This window comes from Neopsephotus bourkii, unplaced genomic scaffold (assembly GCF_033783945.1).
Source record: "Neopsephotus bourkii isolate Nb327-2 ecotype Australia unplaced genomic scaffold, CSIRO-AGI_Nbou_v1 NB_53, whole genome shotgun sequence".
NCBI classification, from domain to species: domain Eukaryota; kingdom Metazoa; phylum Chordata; class Aves; order Psittaciformes; family Psittacidae; genus Neopsephotus; species Neopsephotus bourkii.
The window spans coordinates 317,264-328,704 of record NW_026900570.1 but is presented as its reverse complement, the minus strand read 5'-3'; positions in this window follow the sequence as shown (position 1 = coordinate 328,704).

Sequence of the window (11,441 nt, the reverse complement as noted above, 5' to 3'; positions counted from 1 at the left end):
ATGCCTGTGGGAGGGATGGAGGGAGGGGCTTGCTCTGCTGACAACAGTAAACGAAATTTTGTGATCTCACTGGGAACACCGTAGAAAAGGGAAAAGTGCATGGGTGATACTTTTGAAGACTAAGCACCTAAATATTAATCAATTATTTTATTTCTGCTGAAATCATAGTTACGTTTATTGAAAGCAAAGAAGGGTTGTTTTTTTTGTTCAGCTGGAAACACATTTGTAAAACCATACGAAAACAAGAGCTGTCCTGTTTTATATTTCATTCTGAGGTTTTAACCAACTGAACTTTCCAGCATATATTAAATATAGGCACAAAATTTGCTCTTTATTGAAAGCTTTTGGTTAGAAATTAAGAGTTATATATTACTGTGTTTTATTCTTTTATTTTTATTTTTGTATTATTCCCAGGCTATAATGTATGTTCATTAAACCTTACAAAAAAAAAAATCTTTAAGTCAAATATACTATTTCATAACTACAAGATCAGAGCTCAAAGTACAGTCAGTATCGCATTATACTGTTCTTCCATCAAAATACACAAACCATGTTTTAATAAAATGAAACTCACAACATTTACCCTCATATCTGAAATCACATTTATTTAATTGAAAGCTATATATAAAGTCTGCAAGCAACAGGTATTGGATAGTAACATGTTTACAGTAATGGTAAGCCCTACTGCTAAGTAGTTATTTCTCTTACAGTTATATCAACAGAACCCATTACTGCCTAATTTATTCCCCCCCCCTTTATTGGGTAGATTGCAAATCTTTTCTGTCGTCTTTCCTGATGATAAGAGAGTTACTACGGGGGTTGCTGGAAGAATTCTACTAAAGGAACTATGCTGTCCTTAAAAGCCAGGCAGCCTTAATGCACACAAAGAGAAAATTGTGATCAAACACTTTGCTTGATAGATATCATCAGCAAAGGAAACAACTAAAGATGGTTTTAAAGAAATAGAGCACTAAGTGTTCTGTGATGCAAGCAACAATAAGCCATTTTAAGTTCCAGTGTAAGTTATTCTTCCAGAAAGCAATAGTATGTTCTCGAGGCAAGTTCAATTAAGAGACCAGAATTTTAAAGATCAGTAGAGCATCATTCTATAATAGCTTTATATCTGCTACAGTCAAAAGTAGCCACATTTATAATGCTCTACCAGCTAGTATAACTAAATACAAAACAGATCCTTACCTAGACAATTTTCTTCTGCTGTGCCTCTTCTTCATCACTCTGTCCCTGTGAAAAATGAGGCACAGGGAGCAAAGACAGAACTCAAACTCCTTCTGTCCTTTTTGCATACTATAATATTTGCAATCAGAAAAAAGGAAGGCATGGAAAATATCAAAATTTATATTTGTGGCAGTTAAAAGAAAGCCTTGGGACTTGCAGCTAAGAGGAAAACATTTAGACAAGTATCTTTTCTTGTGTTACTGTGTAAAGTTTACCTTCTCCTGTTAGGAAGGGAGTTTCTTAAAGGGGCAAGGAGAGGGAAGAAAATTTACTTCATAGTAAGAACATTGTTTTCTTCCCAGTTTCATTCCTCAGTATAATAAGAGCAAGCAAGCAAACAACAAACAACAAAACCTAAAGTTTAATATATATATATATAAAGAAGGTCATTATAGAAATAACTAACTCTGTTAAATTTCATCACCATGTTCTTGACATGGATCTGTCTCTTCCATTAACTGCAAAGTATAGCACTCCTCTTTTTTCTTTCTATTGCCAGAGCACAGGAAAAACATTTTTCTTGGTAGCATTAGTACATCACCATTAGTTTAATGACTAAGAATGTGCAGATGTCAAAAGCTGAAAAAAACAGATTTTTGCATAATTAGATGTATCTTGTGACTGTGCCATAACTCGAAACACTAGATGCTGCTCTAAATTACTGGTAAGATACAGTTACTAAAGATGAAGGCATTTGACAATTCATGCACACTGCGTGACACTCTTATCCTCAAATTCTATCTGTCCGCTTCATCGGTGAGCTTCTATCTGTGAAGTACCCGGTGGTATAATCCTAGAAATCTGTGTCTCCTGTATTCAAGTAGGGTAACATACATCAGGTACCTCTGTCTTAGAGGGTTCATACAAGGTTTCTCTTCCTATTTTTCCCATTTATAGGAATGAGATTGCTGTTTAAGTTTCTAACAAATTCAGCATAATTTCCCTCCTTTACCTATCTGATTCAGAACAGTCAGTGACCAAGAAGCTCTTACTATATGTGAGAATACTGAAATCCAGATTGTTGAAAACCCAATCCTTCTTACCGCATCCCCCTTAAAATACAGCTGTATCTTTACAATACAGTCTATAACTGGCTAAAATTACAAGATACCAGATGGATAGGAGAGGGAATGGATTTCAAACAAAAAAGTCACTATCATCAACTAATGTTTCTGAAATCTGTATGTTACTCAATAGCCACACTATTATTCACACAACACTCATTCACAGAAAGTTTGAGTAAATAAAGTGGTTTAGAGAGAAAAAATAAGGACACTTATAAAAATTCCAATAGAAAAATCAACATCACTTTACTTACACATTAAGAACATCTAGTAACTTCAACCAGAATAGTTGGAAGAAAAATTACTTGAGCCTGAGAAAGGGTTTTCATGTTTTCAAGAAATGGATCCTGCAAAACAAAAACATACAGTACATAACTAGATCATATAATCCACTGATGAACACTATTAAATTTGATATAAAGTATCTTTTGACTGTATAATTTCTGTTAAGATTCTCACAGAGACAAATCATGACTAATTATGGAGCTGACTGCACCTTCTGATATAGTTCCCTGCCCATTAGTTGACACTGACCACAAGTGATTTTCAAACAAACAAGTGATGCTGATGATCCTCCATTTGAATCAGCAAAGCAAACCACTGTTTCACACAGAAACCCCACAAAACACAGAAAATTCAACTGTGTACATAACAGCAAACAAGTATTAACACAGACATCAAATTACTCTCCTGAAGGCAGAATCTCAGTCTCTGGAGAGCAGGGAATGGAACTCATGTTGATTGAGCACAGGTATGGTTCATTTATAGTTTCCTTAATGATAGCAACACCACAGGAATAGAGAATGTCTCATTTGTGTATAATAAATACAAATCATAATCATAGCAAAAAGCTGATATCAACAGAAATCAGCTGTTATTTTTGCCTCCTGAACACATGCAATGAAAAAAGTTTTCCAAGCAACTTTCAAATTTAAAATAAACAGTTCCTCATTAGTGCAACTTTCTGAAATCTGGTAAGCCTGCAAAAATATCATGACAGACAGAATTTCTGAGTAAAAAATCACAGGTTTTCTACATTAAGAATCTGATTTTCTCTTAAGCTTTCAAATCAAATGCATGCTGCCCTGGAGCATCAGCACTATATACAAATGTTCAGAGTGTGAACACATCATTTCCTTGCTTCTGCTTGAAACAGAATTATCACTGATCAGTGCCTGGGAAAGCTGTTTCTGCTTTCAGTGCAATGGCTCTTCAAGTGCCCTTTTGGGGGACAGCCACATGGAACACAGAGACACAATTGCTGAAATCTGGTCTCGCTGGTGACAGCATTTGTCAAGGCACTGATGCCGAATACCACAAAAACTTAAGTACACTTTCTAGTCTGTGTGCAGATCGTTAGAGTCATTTGGGGAAACAAGCGTTTGTGTTTAAAAGGTAGACAAGCTAATATTCCATCTTGGTTAGGCTTTTCAGGTAAATATCTTCAAAAAAATGTGGCACAGGATAAACCAGTGAGCAAATTCAGGGATGTTTTCCATCATACTCGTTTTCCATCATACTCATTTTCCATCATACTTTCCACTTTATTTCATCATACTCGCAAGAAGAGACCTGACTTGATCACATCATAAGGACTTAGATGAACGTGAGCTTTAATAGTGGATGGCTCTTCAATTCAATAAACAAAAGCTGAAATGGAAACTAGTCAAATGTGGACAAAAAAAAAAAAAAAAAGGCACACATATTTAACAGGATGGACAGTTAAGTACCAAAACAATTTGTGAACATCTGTGGCCTTCTCAAATGCTCAAAATCATTAGTGTTTAATTACACTATACCTTCATTTTCTAATCTCCCCCTATCTCTGTATACATATGTACACAGTTTGAGAATTGATAGCATATTTTCATAGGACAGTGTCCTGTGTCCAGCAGTAGCAGTCATTTTTTCTCCTTCGTAGTAGCTGGCGCAGCGCTGTGGTTTTGACTTTCAGCCCGGGAACAGCGCTGATAACACTGACGGTTTTAGTTGGTGCTCAGTAATGTGTAGTCAGACCAAGGACTTTCTGAGTCTCATGGTTTGCCAGGGAGGAGGGGAAGCCAGGAGGAAGCAGAGACAAGACACCTGACCCAAACTAGCCAAAGAGGTATTCCATACCACGGGATGTCATGCCCAGGCTGTAAAACAGGGGGCAGTTACCCAGAAGGGCTAGTTCACTGCTCAGTCGGGAGGGGTATCGGTCAGCGGGTGGTGAGCGGCTGTATTCTCTCCCCTTGTTATTTCCCTTATCATTATTATTATTGATGGTAACAGCAGTGATTTGTGTTATACCTGAGTTACTGGACTGTTTTGATGTCAACCCATGGGAGTTACATTCTTTTGATTCTCCTCCCCATCCCTCTTGGAGTGGGGGGTGGGGAAGGGAGGGAGGGAGAGAGAAACTGCGTGGTTCTGATTTACGACTGGGCTTAAACCACGACAGAACAGTATTTCTTTAAAACATTTATTTAGGGCAGTATAACAGTTGTAAACCCTGATGCTTACAGCTCATAAATGATATTTTTTACAAGTTTATGTAGTGGAGGCAGTTCATGGCTCAGCAACAAAATTTCATACACATTGGTAATTCAAGCACTTGCATCAGATACACTTGCAATGAAAATTATTTGCAGAGATTTCAGTTGACTACAGCTGCAACTTCAGAGAATTTGCAATCCTCCCTTCTGTCTGTAACCTAAACGGGCATGAAGGGAGAGGCATGCCCACAATTTGGGAAACACCATAACCTCTGACATATCACATTAAGAGCCATCATATCTCTAAATAATGCACACTGCACAGACGTTTATTAGAGTGCAAACTCAAATGCATCCTTCATGGACTGAACTGATTTAGCTGCTAGCCAGAAGCTTCAGGATTCTTCTTAATTTCGAGACCTAGATAAGATGCCAGGAATATCTTTTATAAAATATCATATCCCTGAAACATGAATAATACAGAACAGCAGACAAGAAGAAAAGTAGTGCGGAAATACTTGGGATGCAGAATAAATAATAATAAACCAAATAATAATAAAACCAAAACCAACACACAAACAGAAACTTATATTATACAAAATATATGAAGGTATGAGTCTGTCACAGAAAAAACAAGACGCTCTGCCTAGTAAGTATCTCTGATATAAACTAAGTGTACCCCAATCCCTCTTAGAAAATAATCTAATAATATAAAGCACAATGCATTCATTAAGATAATAATTTATATGGTTGCCATTTCCTTTTTTTTTTCATGCTACACAATGAAACAAGAAATGACAGAGACATGAAATCTGGTATTTGGAAAATAACTAATTGGCTTTACAGAATAACAGGAAATAGCTTTTATGGTAAGTACACATTAAATGCATTGTTACACAAAGTAGCTTTCTGCCTAATGACCTAATGTACACTGAATAAGTCTGAAAATTAGCTCAGTGCCTGAAGTTCAAGTTATCCCATCTGTTTCCTCTTAGTACTCTGAAAAGTAGTCCTAGTATTTTTGAAGCATTTTATATTTCTCAAAAGATGCTAAGAGCATGCAAAATATTGCTACTACAGTCTCTGAGAGGTTTACAGCACTTCTGATGCCATTTTGATAACACAGTTTATTCTTAAAGTCTCAACTTTTATTGCATTCCTCCCAACACAACCATGACATGATAAATACAAGGGCATTAGCAAAGATTGAGCCATTTGGTTTCAAACCTGTTTCTTATTGTAGCTCCCTGTAAGATTAAAGTCTAAACTTCAACATATCAAGAATGCAACTCATTATATAATGCCATGCAGCTTTACAAATTTTAAACAAACTGACCAACCATATATGCTAATGAACTAGCATAGACATTGTCTGCAGTTAGAATAATGCAAAAAAGTAAATTTAAAAGCAAGATAATGCTGAAATAATAAGTTATCTCCTTTCTCCCAACCATCCTGGATTTCAGCTCTGTCTGTCCCTCCTCTCTAGTTAGGTGGGGTATCTGGTTTATCAAAATGGCTGGGAAATTTTGTTTCTTCCTTTGCTTTCAGTTGCCATTACACTGGTTCCATTATCTCCTACTTGCATGCAGTAAGTAGCTTATTCAGCCTGCAGAAGAGAACGCCCTGGGGAGGCTATACAGCAGCTTCAATACCTAAAGGGGCTGACAAGAAAGCTGGACAGGGACTCCTGACAAGTGAATGTAGGGATAGGACAAGGGTGGATGGCTTTAAACTGAAAGAGGGTAGATTAAGACTCAACATTAGCAAGAAATTATTTTTGTGAGGGTGGTGAGACACTGGCACAGGTTGCCCAGAGAAGCTGTGGCTGCCCCATCCCTGTCAGTGTTCAAGGCCAGGTAGGACAGGGCTAAGAGAAACTTGTCTAGTGGAAGGTGTCCCTGCCAGGGGCAGGGGGGTTGAAACTGGATGAGCTTTAAGGTGCCTTCCAACCCAAACCATTCTATGATTCTATGAAATTAGTCATTAAGAAAGCATGTGTAGTCATCTTTCTGCCAGTCCCCTTGCTCATAAATAGCCCAGTTGCAACATGCACTCTGACATGCCAGCTGCCCTAGTGACTCCTGTAACTCTCTCACTCCTATGTACCAGTGCAGAAACTAACTCCTCATCCAGCAGTCAAAAATAGAATTATTGCAAATAATTCCTGGGTTTAGCAGTAGCAGTCATAATAATGTCCTGGGTTTAGCACAAGCAGTCATTTTTCTCTTGGTAGCTGATGCAGTGCTGTGTTTTGACTTTTGGGCTGGGAACAGAGCTGATAACAATGATGCTTTGGTTTGGCCAAGGACTTTGTGAGCCTCATGCTCTGCCAGGGAGGAGGGGAAGCCGGGAGGAAGCAGAGACAGGACACCTGACCCAAACTGACCAAAGAGGTGTTCCATGGTACAGCACGTCAGGCCCAGGAGGTAACGGAGAGCTACCCGGAAGGGTGAGAGACGGCAGGGTTGGAGGAGGTATCGGTCAGTGCTTGGTCGGGCTGGAGGGGCGAGTTATCGGTCGCCTGGTGATGAGGTGTTGTATTCTCTTCCCTTGTTATTTCCTTTATCATTATTATTATTGGTGGTAGCAGTAGTGATTTGTGTTATACCTTCGTTACTAAACTGGTCTTATCTCAACCCGTGGGAGTTGCATTCTTTTCGACTCTCCTCTCAGTCCCTTCAGGAGTAGGGGGAGGGCAAGAAGGGGGGGGAGTGAGTGAAAAAGCTGTCTGGCTGGGTTTAAACTACAACACATTTGCAGTGGTTTTAATTTTATTTCTACAAATATTTCCTTACTGTAAATAGTGCAAGAAAAATAAACATAGAATCAGAGAATGGTATGGGTTGGAAAGGACCTTAAGATCATATAGCTCCAACCCTCCGGCCATGGGCAGGAGCTCCTTAAGCTAGACCATGTTGCCCACGGCTCTGTCCAGCATGACCCTGAATCTGCCTGGCTGTCACCTAAAATCACAACTTTATTCCAGATAATGTTCTGCATCTTTTCAGGCCTTTTCCAACAGCAAGAGGCACAATTATAGACATAGTGCTTCCGGAGAACCACAGCAAAAACTGGGCTCATTATGTTGTCTGTGAATGTATTTTTGTGGCTTTTACAGATTTTGGACATGAAGGAATTTAAAACAGTTGGTGGTATTATCTGAATGTCTGCTTATGCAGATATGTAGAAAAATATATGCCAGGAAAATTTAGGTACACAATAAAATTAAACAGGAATTAAGATCACCAAGTTTCACATTCCATAAAACACAGACTAAATCCAGTAATTTCAAACAGTTAGGAAAGAGTTACTGAGTCATGCCCATAAATAATATATAGGCTACAGTACTTTCATTTTCAAGCTATGAAGAACCTACCACTTCCTTTGAATATCTTGAATTCCTGTAGCTCTTTTCCCAACTACAGAACTTATTACAGCTTTTCCTAGAGGTTTAAAGAACCCTTTGTTTATGAAAAAAAAACCAAAAAAAAACCAGCTACTTGTAGTTTTTTATTTAAAAAATGGGGTTGGAAGTGATATCCTAAAGCAAACTAGCTCATGCTTTAGCCCGAAACAGCATCAACTCTACTGCTGTAATTCCTGGAGATATTTATTTGCAACAGATGGTAATTCCAAAACCTTCATATACAACATCTTTTAGTGCTTCGCTATTCTCATTGTCAAAAAATATTCCTCCTGTGCTCCACCTGAATTTCCCTAACTTCAAGCTCAAGCTGTTACTTCTTGTTTCATTCATCATGAACACAAAGATGAGTTTATTCCACATTTCTTCTCAATTATTTGAAAATTGAAATGATGTTTCCTTTCGTCTTCTATTCTGTAGACAAAATCCACCTGAACTTCACACTGTAATTCGTACTTCTCAGGCTACAAATCATTCTTACAGTGTATTTCTAAATACTTTTAACATTTTCTTTAAATGCTGTGAGTGTCAAACCTCACAAAGAGGGAATGGAGCAGCAGACAGAAGAAGCTGGCAAAGTCTATAGTAATCTTAAAACTACTATTATTAAGGAAATACCATCTTTATACTATTACTTATTACAATGATCATTCACCCTACATACTTACATTCTGGCATTTCCATCCTAGCTTCTCTCCTAATCTCAACATCCTGGCTTCACTTCCAAGGCATGTTTGGTTCTCCTCCACTTTCTTTCTGGCTCAACAGCTGTTTGCTAAGTCTAGTGTTCTCAGAAATTCACAATTTGACCAAAGACAATCAGATTTTCATGGAAATTGAAAAATAATCCTTAGACTCATCTACTCACCATGATCCTTCTCTTCCAAATCCAAAAGCAAACAGCTAACATTATAAACTAGATTATCTTACCACTTTCCTAAAATTATACAAACACAAGGAGCTTTTTACAAGGGCACATAGGGATAGAACAAAAGAAGATGGCTTTAAACTGAAAGAGGGAACATTTAGATTAGGTATTATCAATAAATTCTTTCCTGTGAGGGTGATGAGGCCCTGGCACAGGTTGCCCAGAGAAGCTGTGGCTGCCCCATCCCTGGAAGTGTTCAAGGCCAGGTTGGACGGGACTTGGAGCAACCTGGTGTAGTGGAAGGTGTCCCTGCCCACAGGAAGGGGTTGGAACTAAATAATCTTTAAGGCACCTTCCAACCCAAACCATTCTATGACTGATTCTATCATGATGAAAGGCTGAAAGGTTTACAGCATAACAAAGACAATCTTACCTACAATACTTTTTTGCATAATATTGTCTTTACTTCAGGCTTGATAAACATACACACAGAAACTAGAAAATTATCGCTATCATAATAGTCATATTTTTAGCAGCCCTCATTAAATACAATCTTTATTGGACCAGGCAATTTCCAGAGATCCCTTCCAGCTGCAACGATTCTGTGAAACAAAGGGACCATTGTACTTTTTTTCTCCTTAGAGCAATGAATTGTTGATCTAACAAACAACATATTAGATATACTAATAGCAGCGACTATCCACAGAAAGTTCTTCGATGCACAAAAAAGAGGAAAAGTAATTTTGAAATTGCATAATAATGTAAAAATAAAAAATGATATGTCCATGAAGAAATTCAAATTAAAATCAAATGTTCAAAAGATGATGACTACCCCTGATGACACAATATGAACTTTACTCAATGAAAATCTGTTGGTGATTATGGATAATGAAATGATGATTAGGGTTTATGATGAAATTGTTATTTCATTTTTTCAAAGAATAACACAAAAACAATATAGGAATTTCAATATATTTAAGAGAAAGAAGAAATTACTTTAAAGTATGCATGAAAATCATTGTTATGAAAAGAAGTCATCAACCTCTTAATGGACTAATGCATACTGAAATGTAGTAATGCACTTTGCTCAGGAATTACTTAGAGAAAACTTCATGCTGCCTCATTCTTCTCGAGTCCAAAATGCAATAAAATTACACACTTTACACATGACAGCATCTGAAATAACTTGACAATTACCATTAGCCTGAAGCCAGTATACAACTAAACCCTGAACAAAAAAAAAACCCTTAATTTTATTAAAAAAAAAAATAATTGGATTTCACATTTGTCTTAGGAGATGCCTTAAATCATATGCTTTCCATGTCTGTAACAAGATAAAATTGTAGAAATACAGCAGTTAAGGATGGACTTTGGTTAAGGCTGATCTCATTTCAGAATCATGCCCTCCACTTAGAATCATAGAATTGGTTGGAAAGGACTTAAGATCATCAAGTTCCAACCCCCCTGCCATGGGCAGAAACACCTCGCACTAAACCACCTCACCCAAGGCTTCGTCCAACCTGGCCTTGAAACTTGCAATTGTGATGACACTGTGCATTCAGCAGTGCTAGAAAATGTGAATTGTATCAAAAAAAACAAAGATTAAATTAGCAGAAGTAACTGGCCATTACGTCTTCTCCTTATGGTTGCAATCAGCACTGAATAAGAATGTGAGTATATCTTTTTTGCCTTACTTCTTTATACATTTTTTTTCCTCTCACGGTAATTTTTTTTTTTTTCACTAATTAACTATTAGCACCTTCACTGTTCTACCATCATGAAGTCACCAGTATATCAAAAAGGTATGCCAAGAAGACAATCGTGTACACAACTGCATACAGAGCCTCATCCAGAACATGCTCACTTCTGCCGCTGAACACATTATGCATTAATGGTTATTGCCAAAGTGATATTCCAGACTTGGGGTGAGAGGAAGTATCTCTGGAAAACGGTATTGAATTTCATTCCATAACACAATCATTTTCAGGAACCCTTTTTCATTAGATGAAATAATACAGGATCTGTTGGTTCTCTGGGGAACATCGCTGAGTCTTTTCTACCCACTCAGTGGGGCAGCCTCAACCAAGAGGCAAGGTAGGATCTCACTTGTAAGCATGTGTCCCACCACAGACCCGTAAAACAGGTGGTGCACCTGGACACCCTAAAGGGTGTGTGTAAAGCCTCCAACACCTCACCTCAGGCTTTAGACTGGAGCAGCTCTGTGGCCTACACCAGCCTTGCCTGAATGCCTAAGCCCTAAATGGAGCCCCCCAGAGGGGACAAGTGACCACAGTGGCCTCCCGGGAGAAAACGTGACCCTTGGGGCACCTTAAGGAGGGACGATGAAGGCAGGTTTAGATTGGACATTA